Here is a 13,807-nt window from a genome sequence, read left to right as displayed (position 1 = left end):
AGCGTGGTGGGAAGGGAGAGGTGCAGAAACCCATTCACAAGTTCTCGTTTGTGCCCGGGATGCAGTTTTGGATTTTATTTGGGCTGTAGTTCAAGTGTGCTAAACTGGCATGCGTGTGTGTGGAGCAGCAATCCTGTCTCCCCCACCTCCTCTGCCGCCCGTGTGCCAGTACAAACATTTCTGAACCCTTCCAGTGGACCAGATGAGTGAAGTGATCTGCCTGTAAAGTACCCCAGTAAACAAAAAAGGGATTATTTTACAGACAGATCATTTTCCCAAGCCAATTCAGCCCCTGGCCACCACAAGCAGCTGACTTCAGGCACCAAAGGGGGTAGCGAGGGGGCAGGCAGGACGGCTCCATTCACAGATGGTGCCACATTACGTGAGTTCAAAGTTTTCATCAAAGTACAGCCTTAAAACTATTTGACTACACATATTGACTGAAATAAACTGTACCGGAGTTTGTCCTCCCTTTGTTTTTTCTTGCTAGCCAGACGAAACTTCGCTCAGCATGCGTGTCTGGCAGCTCTCCGTGTGAGCACAAGCATTCATAGCCCAGCTAGTGCAGTACATTAGCCAGAAACTTAAATCCCCCAAAATGCTTAAACACGTGGACTCTTTTCCCTACCAGCTGTTGTAAAATGCGAATATTTTCTGCTACATACATCATGGAGTACATAAGTGCATCTGTAATTAGCCATCCAAGACGGATGAAGATTTTCTCCGTGAACACTGGCACAAAGATGCCTGTGCTCTGAAAAGCAAGTGCTTCCTCTTGTAAGCAAACGGTGCTCAGCTTCCTGGAGCTATCCCAGTTTGTGTCTGCACCCCTCACCGGCTCACTGGTGGAGAACATTTTATACCTCCAGGCTTGCTGGCCTAGTGTCAAATGGTGCTTTCTGCTAGAATAAAGAGCGGAAATAGCTGTAAACTCCAGGAAAATGGTTGGTGGCTGATTCCTTTGCAGTGTGTCTTGCTGAGCTTGTCAGATTTTACAGAGCAAGTATCGGGATGTTTCATACGTGCTGAAGGACTGATATTTTCCCTTTGATTACACTAGCTAATCTCACAGTATTAAAGAAATTTGCATGTATTGGAGCATTTACCTAGGGGCCCACAGGCAGTATTCTCCATATTTCATCTAGAATTTGGTTCCTGTGGGCAATGACTTCAATTAAAGGCTTAGAAGCCTTACGGTGTCCTGGGCTGCACTGGGAGGAGTGTTGCCAGCAGGTTGAAGGAGGTGACCCTTCCCCTCTGCTCAGCCCTGGTGAGGCCACATCTGCAGTGCTGGGTCCAGTTCTGGGCTCCCCAGTACCAGGGGAGAGATAGGCATACTGGAGCAAGCCCAGCAAAGGGCCGCTAACATGATTAAGGGCATCTGACATAGGAGGAGAGGCTAAGAGAGCTGGGATTGTTTAGCCTTGGGCAGAGAAGGCTCGAGAGGATCTTATCAAAGTACATAAATACCTGGTGGGAGGGAGTGAAGAAGATGGAGTCAGACTCTTCTCAGCGGTATCCAGTGACAGAACAAGAAGCAATGGGCACAAATTGAACTACAAGAATTTTGCTTAAACATAAGAAAAAGTTTGTTTGCTTTTTATTTGAAGGGTGACTGAGCACTGGCACAGATTGCCCTGAGAGGCAAGAGTCTCCATCCTTGGAGATACTCAAAACCCCACTGGACACAGCCCTGAGCAACCTGCTCTAGTTGATTCTGCTCTGAGCAGGCAGGTTGGACTAGGCAATCCCCAGAGGCGCCTTCCAACCTCAGCAATTCTGCAATTCTGTGATCCCTCCTCAGTGGCTGTTACAGGACCCTTTGGCAACACTTCTTCCAAGACACAAAGGAAGAAGAAAATATGCATCACCAGCATACAGATGTTAGCAGTAAACAACTGTACCCTAGGACGCCTGGAGATCTAAACTGATCTTCATTGCTTTAAAACTTAAAAAAAGCAAACTGAACAACATGTGCTAAGTAGCACCAGTCTGTAACCAAAAGACTGGAAAACTTCTTTGCAATGCAGCATGACAGTAATGTGACAAGCAGTAGCTCTCTGCCATTGCAAGGCTGTATTGAAAAGTAAGGTACACAGGGAACCTCAGGAATCTGATTTACTTCTTTGCTCCCTTAAAGCCTGGCTTTATGTTAACCTGAGGTAAACCAATACCATGAGTGGAGTAGAATACTGAAAACAAACAGAAATCCCCCTATCCCCAAATAAACTGAAAATAAAGCTCTAATTACAGAGAAATAATTCACCGCCAAGCAGAATGTTGCAGAACAGGATTAGTATGACTAGAAGATATGTCAGACTGAATTTCAGAAAAGGATGTAGTTTCTTTCTGAATTTCATGAAAAAAATCAAAACATCTTCAGCATAAGTGCTGTAAGTACATTTAATTCAACCTATATGCTGAACTATGGAAATGGCCGGGAATATTTAGCTGTGGCTAACATATTGTTCCTTTTTTGCCCAATCCTTAAACATTGTACCCTCTCCACAGCCCAGTCATCCAGTATAAGCCAGTTTTCTCTCTCAAAACCTAACTCAAGTTCACTATTCTCATATGTTCATAAAGGCTCTTAAATATACATTTGCACAGGATCCTCTCACCTGCTTACGAAAGACAACTGCTTCCCACCATTAAAATAAGAAACTGAAATACTGGGAAAGCACATTCCTCTCATTTATCCAGTACATGTTACATTGTTTATCTACTTAAATTGTAATTTCCTTTGGACAAGACGCATGTGCAGAGCAGCACGCAAATTCGGTTTCCAAAGAAAGACTGAAAAATGCCAAACTGAGAAACAATAGTCACACGTGCAGCTCAGGGTGCAGGGGATCCCTGAGTCGACCTTTACCTTCAAGAGCTGCAAAGCTTCCTGGGCTAGATCACAAACATTGTTTTGATAGCTACACAAACAGCTTCAAACAAGGATATATTGTTATATATCCATGAAGCCGTTGCTGCAGCTGGATTAGCTTCAGACTCCAGCTGATCTGCAGCCCTGCCAGAGAGCCACTGCAGCAACCCCCAGCCTGGTACCGTGAAGTGCTGAGGAGCCAATCCTACTCCCATTGAAAGAAATGGAAAAATTCCTATTTACTGCAGTAAAATAGATAAGATCCTATGTTCCAGTGCTTCCACCAACACTTGTTGTCACTCAGTGACATCATACTTCAAAAATGCCCTTTATATAAGTAGTAGGGATTTTTAAAAGAAAACAAAAATCCAAACCCTCAAACAGAAATAAAATGCTTGATGCAGTACCTGAAAACCTGGTTGCACATCTAGCAGAGCTGACACGGCTACTCTTAAAATGACTAGACATTTCCTCTAGCAGCGTAATGTCAGCATTGCCACAGTTCCCTTCAAGCAAGAGATTTTAATTTACTTATCTTTCCTCTGACAAGTATCTTTCCTACTGACAAATCATAGGCCTTTATTATCTTCCTGTTGGCTTAAAAAATAAAACAGATTGTTTGAAACAGTTCCAGTTCCGTGCGTACATCAAGAACAGAGCTCGCTCTTAACACAGAGCCACCTGCTGACAGGCAAGTATATTCATTTTAAATCCTTAAAATCAGAACTGGTTGGTGTTCATATCACATGTTGATAATTAGAAAATAATGAATAGAAAATATGTAAGTCAGTTTTAACCAACAGAAACCTTTTACTCCTACCCACGTTGAATTTGGACTGCTGCCTCTGTTTCCTAGAAAACAACAGTTCTTGGCAATTTTTTTTCTGGCTCTTTATCTGTATAAAATACAGGGCTTTGAGGGAGAGAAGTTAAAAAGCAGGTCATTACAAACAAACATAACTATGCAGCAACACTGTTGAATCTTTAAACATTTGTAAATCCACACAGATACTACACGTGATATTTGAGAGAGATGCCTTTTGGCAGTTACCAACACTTCTGGATTTTAATTTCAGAGGTGGGCAAATTTCCATTCACCCCGATTCTGTTCAGTAGTGAAATGAGCTGCCAAAGCCAGAGGGCAAGCAGCACGGTGTGACACAGCGTATCTCTGACCAGCATCGGGATCAAAAACGCCTAATGGAGTGGTTGGCTCTGAAAGACATGGTCAGTCTGGAAGTTTTAAACTGGCCTGTTTTCAGACTGATTATTCAGTCTGTTCTGCCTCATGCACCTGGGGACATTTCAGGTGCCATCACCTGTGTAAGCCTGAGAGGCTATGACAAAACACCTGCATTCAATCCCTTTTTAAAGCAAACAGCCAGTGCACATGCTGGTGTATTAGGGGGCAAGTACATATGATGGCTTAAGGCCATGCAAAAGCAGAATATTTTCTGCAAATCCTGATCACTGTGTTTCTTAATTTCTGCTTAGAGTTGTATGAAGAAATGAGGGGCGTGCATACGCGAGACCCTTAGGTATCTGTTTATTTCCTTCTCAGGGTTGTACAGAAGCAGTCTAACAAAATCTGATGCGGTTATTGATCTAGCAACATTTGATCCCTTCCTGCTCTTGTTGTCCTGAAATGCCTCCGGTGTGACTAGCAGACGGCTGCTGCCTGGGGCTGCACCTGGCTGTCTTGCCACCCTGCACCGCCTTGCAGCTCAGGGCTTGGGGAGCTGTAACTTGCCCTAACTTGAGTCCTGCCCATACACAAAAAAACCCTTTCCTAGACTCAGCCGGCCTGGCTTGCCAACAGAGGGCAGTCCTACATTGGGATGGGTTTCTGTCCCCGTGCACTCAGATCCACGCGTGCCTGTGCTGCCTGCTGGATGCACGCTGGCCATGCTGGAGTTCCCCCATCCGTCCCAGTCAGCCGGCCAGGGCAAGCGCCAGACGCGCTCCGCACCTCTGGCATTGCCGATGTGCTGCAATACCGGAGCACAAAAGCAGCGCTTTAAAACCTCACCCTACGGCTCTCCTTGAGCGCCGTGAGAGGAATTAACTTCTGTGCACACATCTCTCGGGTTAATGCTTGCATAGCCTCTGTCAAGCAACACATCGGCACTGCATACTTAATGCTTCTAAGAGTATGTGTTAGGAGGGAAAGACTAAACACATAATCTAAGACAGAAGGGATTCATTCTAAGGGATCATGGGTCTACACGTACCCACTGTAAGAAGCAAAATGGACATCTGACACTGATAGGGAGGAGCCAGCATCACAGAAAGGAATGTGCTATGCAGAAAAGCCTATTAGATATGAATATAGTTAATATGTGGAAACAGGTAAGGTGCTTCAGTCAGATTTGTGGAGATAGCATGAAATACGACCAATCTCAACAAGTCTAAAACTTGTTGCTGTCCCAGGGACAGCAACAAGTTTTAGACTGAAACGACAGATTGGCCTAATAAAGTGTGTCTCAAAGCAGAAGCAAGGAGGCAGCGTCTGGGAGATCTCAGCAGGGGTGGCCAAAGCCTTCACAAGACACCTGCAGCCGAGAGCCTTTGAGAATCCACTCTGAGCAGACCCAAGCTCCCAGGTCTGCACTCAGCCCAAACACAGCTTGCTCATTGATCTCTTCCAGGGGATGCAGCTCAGAAGGCAGCCAGAGCACACATTTCAGCTGGATCCCTCATCCCTACGCTTTCCCTAAAAATTGAACTTAATTGGCATAGAACTCATAGAGTTAAAACACGCTGACCTTTTACCTTGGATATGCTTATGGCAGTATATTGTGCATATAAAAGTACAGCTTGTTCTCTCCCCAGTAGTCCCCAAGAGTGACTACATCAGCATTGCTTTCTTCTTTAAAAACAAACAAAAAAACCAAACCCAAAACATTCAAAAATGATGAGTGGGCCAAAGCTTAGCTGAGAAAGTTGTTGAGACAGAGGCCTTGGCTGAGTGTCCATCAAAATCAATAGGAATCTTTCCATTTACTTAATGGGCTTTGACTGAGCCCTAAGTGAAGGGGGCAGGGGGAAGAATCTGTGCTGATTACCCACTAACAAAGAAGTGTTTGAAATAATCTGCTGCCATCTGTCTTTGTTTTGCTAACCCACTCAGCTGGGCCTGAATGGAAAATCCATCAGATGAATAGAGAATTAATTATCGCAAGAGCGATCCGTTTGCATTTCTCACCTTCCGCCAGAACTACCCCTATTGACCATGTGGGAGATTTCCTTGCATAATTACAACAAACCACCATGAAATTAAGAGGCTACAGCTGTTACGTACGAATGTATATATGTCATGCAAGTTATAAAAATAAGTAGATTATTTCAGCCTCAAAGAGCTGCTATAAGATTTCTGTTGTATTCAGACGGGCCAATAACATTATCTGGGTTTGGGGGTAGAAAGGAGTTTTAAGTCTCTTTTAATAAAAGATTGGTAACATTTCATGTGATTGCTCAACTGTCTCCAACTATATGGATATGGAGCTGATTATAGGAATCTAATGCCATCGCATGCAGTGTTATACGTGTATATGTCTACCTGGGGGAGAAAAAGGAATGACACCACGGAGACGAGAAAAGCTATGGAGGACCAGATTATTGGATCCATTCTAACAGGAGGACAAATCCTCTTTTTAGAGTAACCACCTATAAGCAAGAGTACAGAAGCTTAGCAACAATCTGATAAATCGGTATTTGGTCAGCGTTGCAGAGGGAAGGAGGGGACACGTTTGACCGCTTTTTTAGGGGACATGAAGTCTATTTCTATGGGAAGGAGTGGCATGCACAACACAGTCTGTGACTCCAGTGACTCCGAGCCAGTGGGACACATATCTACGCAAAAGCACTTCAGCCATTTGCTCTCACTGCAAATACATAATTGTTTATCAGGCTCCTAACCTAGCAAAACAACTGGAAAGATAACTTCTCTGGCAACTCTTCACTAGGCAATGATACCACACAGAAAAGTTACAGCTCTTCTTTCCATTTCCTCCAGAGGTGGAGGAATACTTCAACCATATATTTACATTAATCCCCCTACCAGTTGATCAAGGGTGAAGTTTTTTTCCATCAGAGAGCACTATCCTTTGCCTAGGGTGAAATAGTCTCCTTCTAAGTGAATGTGTTTTCCTGAGACCATCACAATTCATGATCAACTAAGATGATCTGTAATGAATAGGTCTTCAGATTCCAGGGAATTACTTTGGGTTTAGTCACACAAAAAATGGGCACATGTACAATTGAGGTCCACAGAATGTTTTGGGGTACCTTCCCGAAGCATCCACAAGATTTTACTGACTCCGACTCCAAAGAAATCACTTCCTAATTTCAGATTTGCAGAAGACTCAAGCAGTAGTTATAATTTCCTCAGCATACTATGTTTTACAGACAAAATGAACTTTACAGGAGTTCAGTGGCATTTCAGGAGAGATTAATTTGTATGACATGCATGTCCAAAGGTGACAAAACAATGATAAAGTATTTAACCTTGGTGACTCATGTGGAGGAAGCTTGTGATCTTTGCTGCGTGAACGTAGCTGTAACCATGTTTTTTGAACCTCCTGGAAGTCAGCAGAATGAGTGACAATCCAGACTCATGCCTGCTCTTTGGCTCCAAAGTTACTCTGCAATAAGGCGTCACAGGAACAGTCATTCTCAGTCACTCGTCATGGGAGCATGGGTGAATATGACAGTGGATATTCCAGCTCTGGATATGTTTAAGAGCTCTCCTATCAGGTCTGCAGTGGTAGTAATATGCCCCGAGTATCTGTCAGAAAGAGAATGGCTCAAATCAGGTCTGCAGTGGTAGTAATATGCCCCTAGTATCTGTCAGAAAGAGAATGGCTCAGATGTGACCTTGAGATAAGGCTGGCAGCCCCGTATCCTCAAGATGTTCCACTTGCTTCATTTCAGAAAGAGAATGGCTCAGATGTGACCTTGAGATAAGGCTGGCAGCCCCGTATCCTCCTCAAGATGTTCCACTCGCTTCATTTCAGAAACTAAGCAAGACTGAGCCAGGTGCTACTTGAATGGTAGCCCACCAGGAAAACATGCCCGGTTGGAGCAAAGTGATAAATGGCATAATTTCTCAAGAATCATCCAGACTTCTTATCAATGCTCACCTGCTCTAGCCTCACCATAAGTGAAAGGGTATAGTAACTTCATGCTCTGAAGTGTCGTGACCCACACTAATTGGGTTTGTCGGGCATATTACCCAACGGCCAGAAGTCAAAACCAGCAAAGCCAGAGCCGAGGGGTGGACAGTCCAGGAGACAGCTACATGGGCTAGGGCCGGTGGGGGAGGCACAAACAGAAATCTGAGGTTGTGAGGTGGGAGAGGACAAGGACTTTGGAGCCAAGGTGCCTGGGGGCAGGAAGCTGCAGTTGAGCGGTGGTAGAAAGCGAAGGGTGAATAGTGAGGCTCAGTCGTTCAGATCTGGGAACTACCGACCTTACGGCATAAACCCGTTCCGCTCCTTCTGCAGCCTGACCCACCTAAAGGCAAGCCTGAGGGAAACCAGTGAGTGTTGGGGTGCACCACAGGCAAACCCAATGGCTAACAACTACTCCTATTCCTAAGGGATTATAAAAGACAGCCACACACATATGAAAATAGTCGCAGTGTAAAAAAAGACCTGTTAGAGTCTGAAGGCTGACTGTGGATATTTTGCAGCAGGGATGGGTACAGAGGCAGGCCAGCTCTGGTCAGAAGGCATTTGGCTCCTAAGTCAGGCTTGGACTCCAAACTAGGTCTGACAGTCACTTGACTTTGAGAGCTCCTGCAGCTTACCAAGAGCCTTTTTATCCAGAGAGCGAAAGTACCTGAGCAGAATCCAAAAGCAGTAAGTCATAGCAATATTTTTCTCAGTCTGTTTCAATCTGTGGTCCCTAAAAATTTCCTAGTGGAGCTGCTTTGGAAATTTCATGTGCCCATAGATTACTGTGTAGCATCTATGAATCTAGTTCCTGTTTGTGCATCCCTTAAAAATGACTGATCAAGCTCAGAGGTCAACACATCACAGGCTGAAACACATTGATTCAAATGCAGTGGGACCCTCAGGAAGGTCACCCATTAAGCTGTCTGACTAGTATTGCCTTAGTCTCTATGTTTTGGACAAAACCAAAATACAGTAATTGCTATTTTTAATTAAACTTTGAAAGCATGCCGTATAAGACATAAACTAGAGATACTACTTGTCCAAGAAAATTTTTTAAATCTCCTTTTTAAATTAATTGGTGCAGCTACCAAAGAAGCGTGAGCTCTGGGGGTCAGTAGTTCTGAAGTGTTGCCTGGAGTCTGAAGCTCTTCAAGATCTGCTATAAAAATCATAACATCGCTGTGCAGCTATGGGACAATTCCACGCTTGATAGCCTCTCATTTTGTGGCAAAAAGCCTCATAAAATAAAATCTAAATGCTTATAAAATAAAAATTCATATTTCTTTCTGGATAATATTTTCTTTTCTTCCTGTAGGGAGTATCACTAAACAACAATAAACTGTAAAGATGTTAGAAAAAAAAAATTAACAGTGATTTAGTTTTATTTGGAGCTTATACATTTTTGAAGTTGCAACTTTTGAAGTGTAAAATAAAAGATTTCAGATTATCCTTGGCACGATCAGAATAAACAAATATTAATTTTCCAGTACATTATCTTCAATAATGAATCTCATGGGCAACATTTCTGCTTTTCATTACTGCTGTCACAATGTAGCTCTCAATAAATCAGCTTTCAGCTAAATGCTGCCCACAAATATCTGCAATTCACTCACATGTACAGTATTGCAAAGGGGGTAAATGAGGGCAAAGCCTGACCTTCTGATTTTAATATCCTGTCTAACTATAAAACATCTAAATTTACATTTGTGTTTGAAGAATTTCACACCACTGAAATATTCTTGGCAGGGTATTTTTTCCCATGTATACAGCACGTGTCCATCCATCAACACTGTCCTTATCCCATTGTTAAAATCACTGAAAACCAAAAAGGAACAAAATAAAACAAAATACCCAGCCATGAAATCTCATAATGAAGAACATTTTTCTGGGCCCGATGGTTCATTGCAGCGAAAGGTTAGTCTTTTGTTCAAACAGGGCTTTCAACATCGGAATCTTTGCAGGCCACAGAACCATTTCCAGCCAATTACAGAGGATTTTAATCAGTACCAAAAAATGTTCCCAGCTTCTTCCACGTAGCCTTGCAGAGCCCCGAGATCACCTTTAGGAGGAGCCTCATCCCCTCCTGTACAGCTAATAAAAACACTAGGTGGCTCCTGCAAAGCTGTTAGGCATTATAAAATACAGTTTCATTAAGAAAGATTCTGAAAAAGATGGAAAACGATAAAAAGCAACCTCATGAGATCTTTTACTCCACAGTCTTATCTCAAAATAATTAGCTGTATCTAAGCCTTCCGTGTCAGACGCTCGTCTAATTTGGTCTTAAAAACTTTCAGTGATGGTGCAGTAGTGGTTAACACAAATATTAAGAATGAACAACCAAATCTTTAACATGAACAGCCTGACAGAAATAAAGCAGAACCAAAGGCAGTGGACATGGTAGAAATCTCCTGAATAGTAAAAGCAGTTTAGAAACAAGCATCGTTATTTTGAGGACACATTGAAGAATAGAAAGTTGGGTCTCTATGGAAGGGATAAGAAATAATTAAATTTACTTAGGGGTGGTCACAAGAGTGGTTCTAACAGAAACCCGGATCAGACTTAGCTGAAAACAGGAAAGGGCACAATGGCTGAACAGGTTAGCTTTTGCAAATCTAAGCCAACACTTGTAATCTGTTACCTTTGTTGCTAACGCTGCTGTAAGTACATCTGTTCACTTCGTGCACTCCCCTCTTAGGTCAAGGAGGCAAGATCCAGAAACACTTTATTCTGCATTAATCTCGCTCATGTAATTTGTCAGAGTTTTGAGAAACAGCAGGAATGTCCAAATTGATCCTTGGTGTCCTGATTTGTCCTTTGTGTCATTTGAAGACTGGCCCAAGCAATGTCTGCGTCTAATTGACCTCACATCTTCAGTAGGCAACCGATCCCAGCACCTAACAGTCACCTTAGAGTTGAAATGTTTCTTAAGGGACAACTTAATTCTCCTTTTCTGCAGGTTAAGCCCCTGTAGGCATAAAGAAAATTTTATTCCATTCCTCTTCACGGTGTTCTCTAAAATCATTGAAGCCCATGATTCACATCTCCACCCAATCTTCCTGTTTCCCAAACTACACAGCCTACATGCCATGTTTTCCAGATCTCTGATCGTTCCCGCTTTCCTCTGGGTTTGTTCCCATTTGTCAACTTTTTTCTTGAAGGGTGGTAAGGAAGACCTGGCCTGATACTGCACGCTCACCAATGTGAAGTTGCACACAAAACTACTTCAAGTGCCTTCTCCTCCCTGTTAAACATGCCATGTGCAGACATTTTTTCATTGCAATATGACCCCTGTGAGGAGTGACTTAAGCAAACTTGTTTAACTTGCACTGCAATGGACAAGTAACACGTATGGAATCAGTCACTGCACCTCAGCAAAGGGACAGTAAGACAGTAATTTAGTAAGAGGGATTATCACACTAGCTTATTTAACTCCACCTCCAGTGTTCACTCCCTTCAACATCAGCCACGTACTCTGTCCCCTGATGATTAATGTTTTCAGTGATCACTGAAGCAAAACGTTGTTAAGCATTCTGACCTCCTCACCTCAACCCACGGTTCATTTTCCCTCCCTGTAAAAGAGTGGGATGATTCTGCCTCTTACAGCTAGTGTCCTTATACTGAATGTTATCTTGTCACATCCGTTTTTAACGAGATCTCATTTTTTGCCTTGGCCTGCCAGATTTGGCTCATGCTACTGTTTTATACTCTTCCTCAGTAGGTTCTGCACACATCTCATCTGTACGCTGTCTTGCTGATGTTCAAAGACACTTCTTTGCTGAGGTGCCCAGCTCCTAGGTCAGTGATTTTACCCATCTGATGGCTTTACTGCTGCTGGCTCAGAAAAAAGGGAGTATTAGTGCAGCTTGTGAAACTACAGGTAATACCCTTCTCTCCTTACAGATCAGGACAGACTTCAAAAGGACATGTTTTTCCTGTTACTCTTCAGTCAACAGCTGCGTTTGTATTAGTTACGACAACTGCCATCCAAGTTGAAGCACTAACGTTGCTGGAGGAGCATGTCCTTGCAAAACACACTGTCCCTGCCTTAGAGCTGTGGCAGGCTTTGCACCGGGCATGTCACCTCAGGGGGCTGCTTGGCAGTGGCTGCGCTGGTTGGATGTCTCTGCAGACACCTCTGGGAAGAGGCACATGACCAGAGGAAAGCTGAGCTTCTGCAAGACCAAAATTTCCATCTCCTCCAGACATTTGTGCCCCAGCCTGTTCAGAAAAATCCTTAAAGCTACTGCAATTTCCATATGATTTCTAAGGGGCACTCTCCTTTCTCTTCTACAGGCAGAGGTAGGAAGAGACAGACCATCTGACAAAACATCTTCTCCTTCTCCCCTATTTTCTCCCTCCACAGCAGGAAAAGCTGCAGTATATACACAAGTTTTCTGACAGTAGAGAAACATTTGGTAAGAATTCCTTACAAATGCACCACTTTGCATAAATTACTTCAGCTGTGGCCCACAATCAACCACAAGATATAAATCGAGGGGAAAACAGGCTGTTTGGAGTCCAGTGCTCAGAGAACTATTTACTGTTCCCCATTTCCTGCTGTCCGTCACGTATTGTCAGGGACAAATTGCAGAACTGTAACAAAACTAAATGTCATAGAAAGCAGGAAAAGAAGGGGTTAACATATGAGAACGGTCTCCACATACCTGCAAGCCCTAAGTAGCCTGAGGAGGAAGAGATAAAAGCGTGGGCTCAGCTTCTCAGTGGGAAGTTTGTTGGTCTAAGCTTTGCTCTGAGGAAAGGAGTCATTTACTCCACCAGGCTGGGAAGAAGGTGCCAACCAAGAAAACAATTTGCCCTGGACTAAAAGGGTGGATTGGTTGTTTTTTAATAGCTGATAAGGGCCCCAAAGCCAAGGACTGAAGACATCTAGCAGGTGTCAGCCTGCCTGCTAGAGAAGCCTGGAGAGTAAAGAAATACTGTGAGCAGCTCTTCCTGCCCTAAACAGGCTGGCACACAAAAAACAACCCAGGCAACCAGGTAACTACCTATTCCTGACCCTGGGGGTAACCTGAGTGCTGGCGGCAAGGGTCTCTGGAGTCTTTCCCTGATCAGCAATGACAGGGTTTCCTGGTGCAGGTGCTGGCCCTAGGTCAGGCTGTTGCCCGAGAGCCAGGTTCTGAGGCTCCTGGCTCTGTTTTCCCTGTGCAATAGCGATTGGACAGCTCTGAGAAACAGAACCTGGTTTCAGAGCCAAAATATACTGTATTCGTGCCCACAGGCATACATAAAAAGGAAAAACCACCTTTGTACCTGCTCAGTAAACAGAAGTCACTGCTCCCCTGCCAGTAGGAATAACACTAATTACCTCCACTGAAGCTGCTGTGTACATTAATCCAAGCTGTAAGCTTATTCACAGGCTCTAAAATCAGAAGCTGAGACACTTAATCTGTTGATTTGCTCTAATGCTGAGAGGCTTCAAATGAGATTGGCTTCCACTGTTGCTATATTAGCTGTAACTAGCTAACATGTAGTATGTAACTCGGATACACACTAAAAATCCTTCTTGCTCCTCTCCCAGGTAAATCATACGGCAAAACGCACCTGAAGAACTATTCCTTCCGGAGTGCGGTATCTCGCACCTGTTATTACATCCCCGCCACTGACGCCGTTTGTGCTGCGGACAAGCTTTAAACTTCGCTGAGGCTCCGCGCCGCCGTGACAAGCTGCTTGGGGCGGGTTGTCTCAGCAGCGCACCCCCCCCCTGCTTCCCCAGTCCGCCACCTGAGCTCGGCTC

Source organism: Aptenodytes forsteri, unplaced genomic scaffold (genome assembly GCF_000699145.1).
Source record: "Aptenodytes forsteri isolate BGI_AS27 unplaced genomic scaffold, ASM69914v1 Scaffold229, whole genome shotgun sequence".
Lineage (NCBI taxonomy): Eukaryota > Metazoa > Chordata > Aves > Sphenisciformes > Spheniscidae > Aptenodytes > Aptenodytes forsteri.
This window is presented reverse-complemented; position numbering follows the sequence as displayed.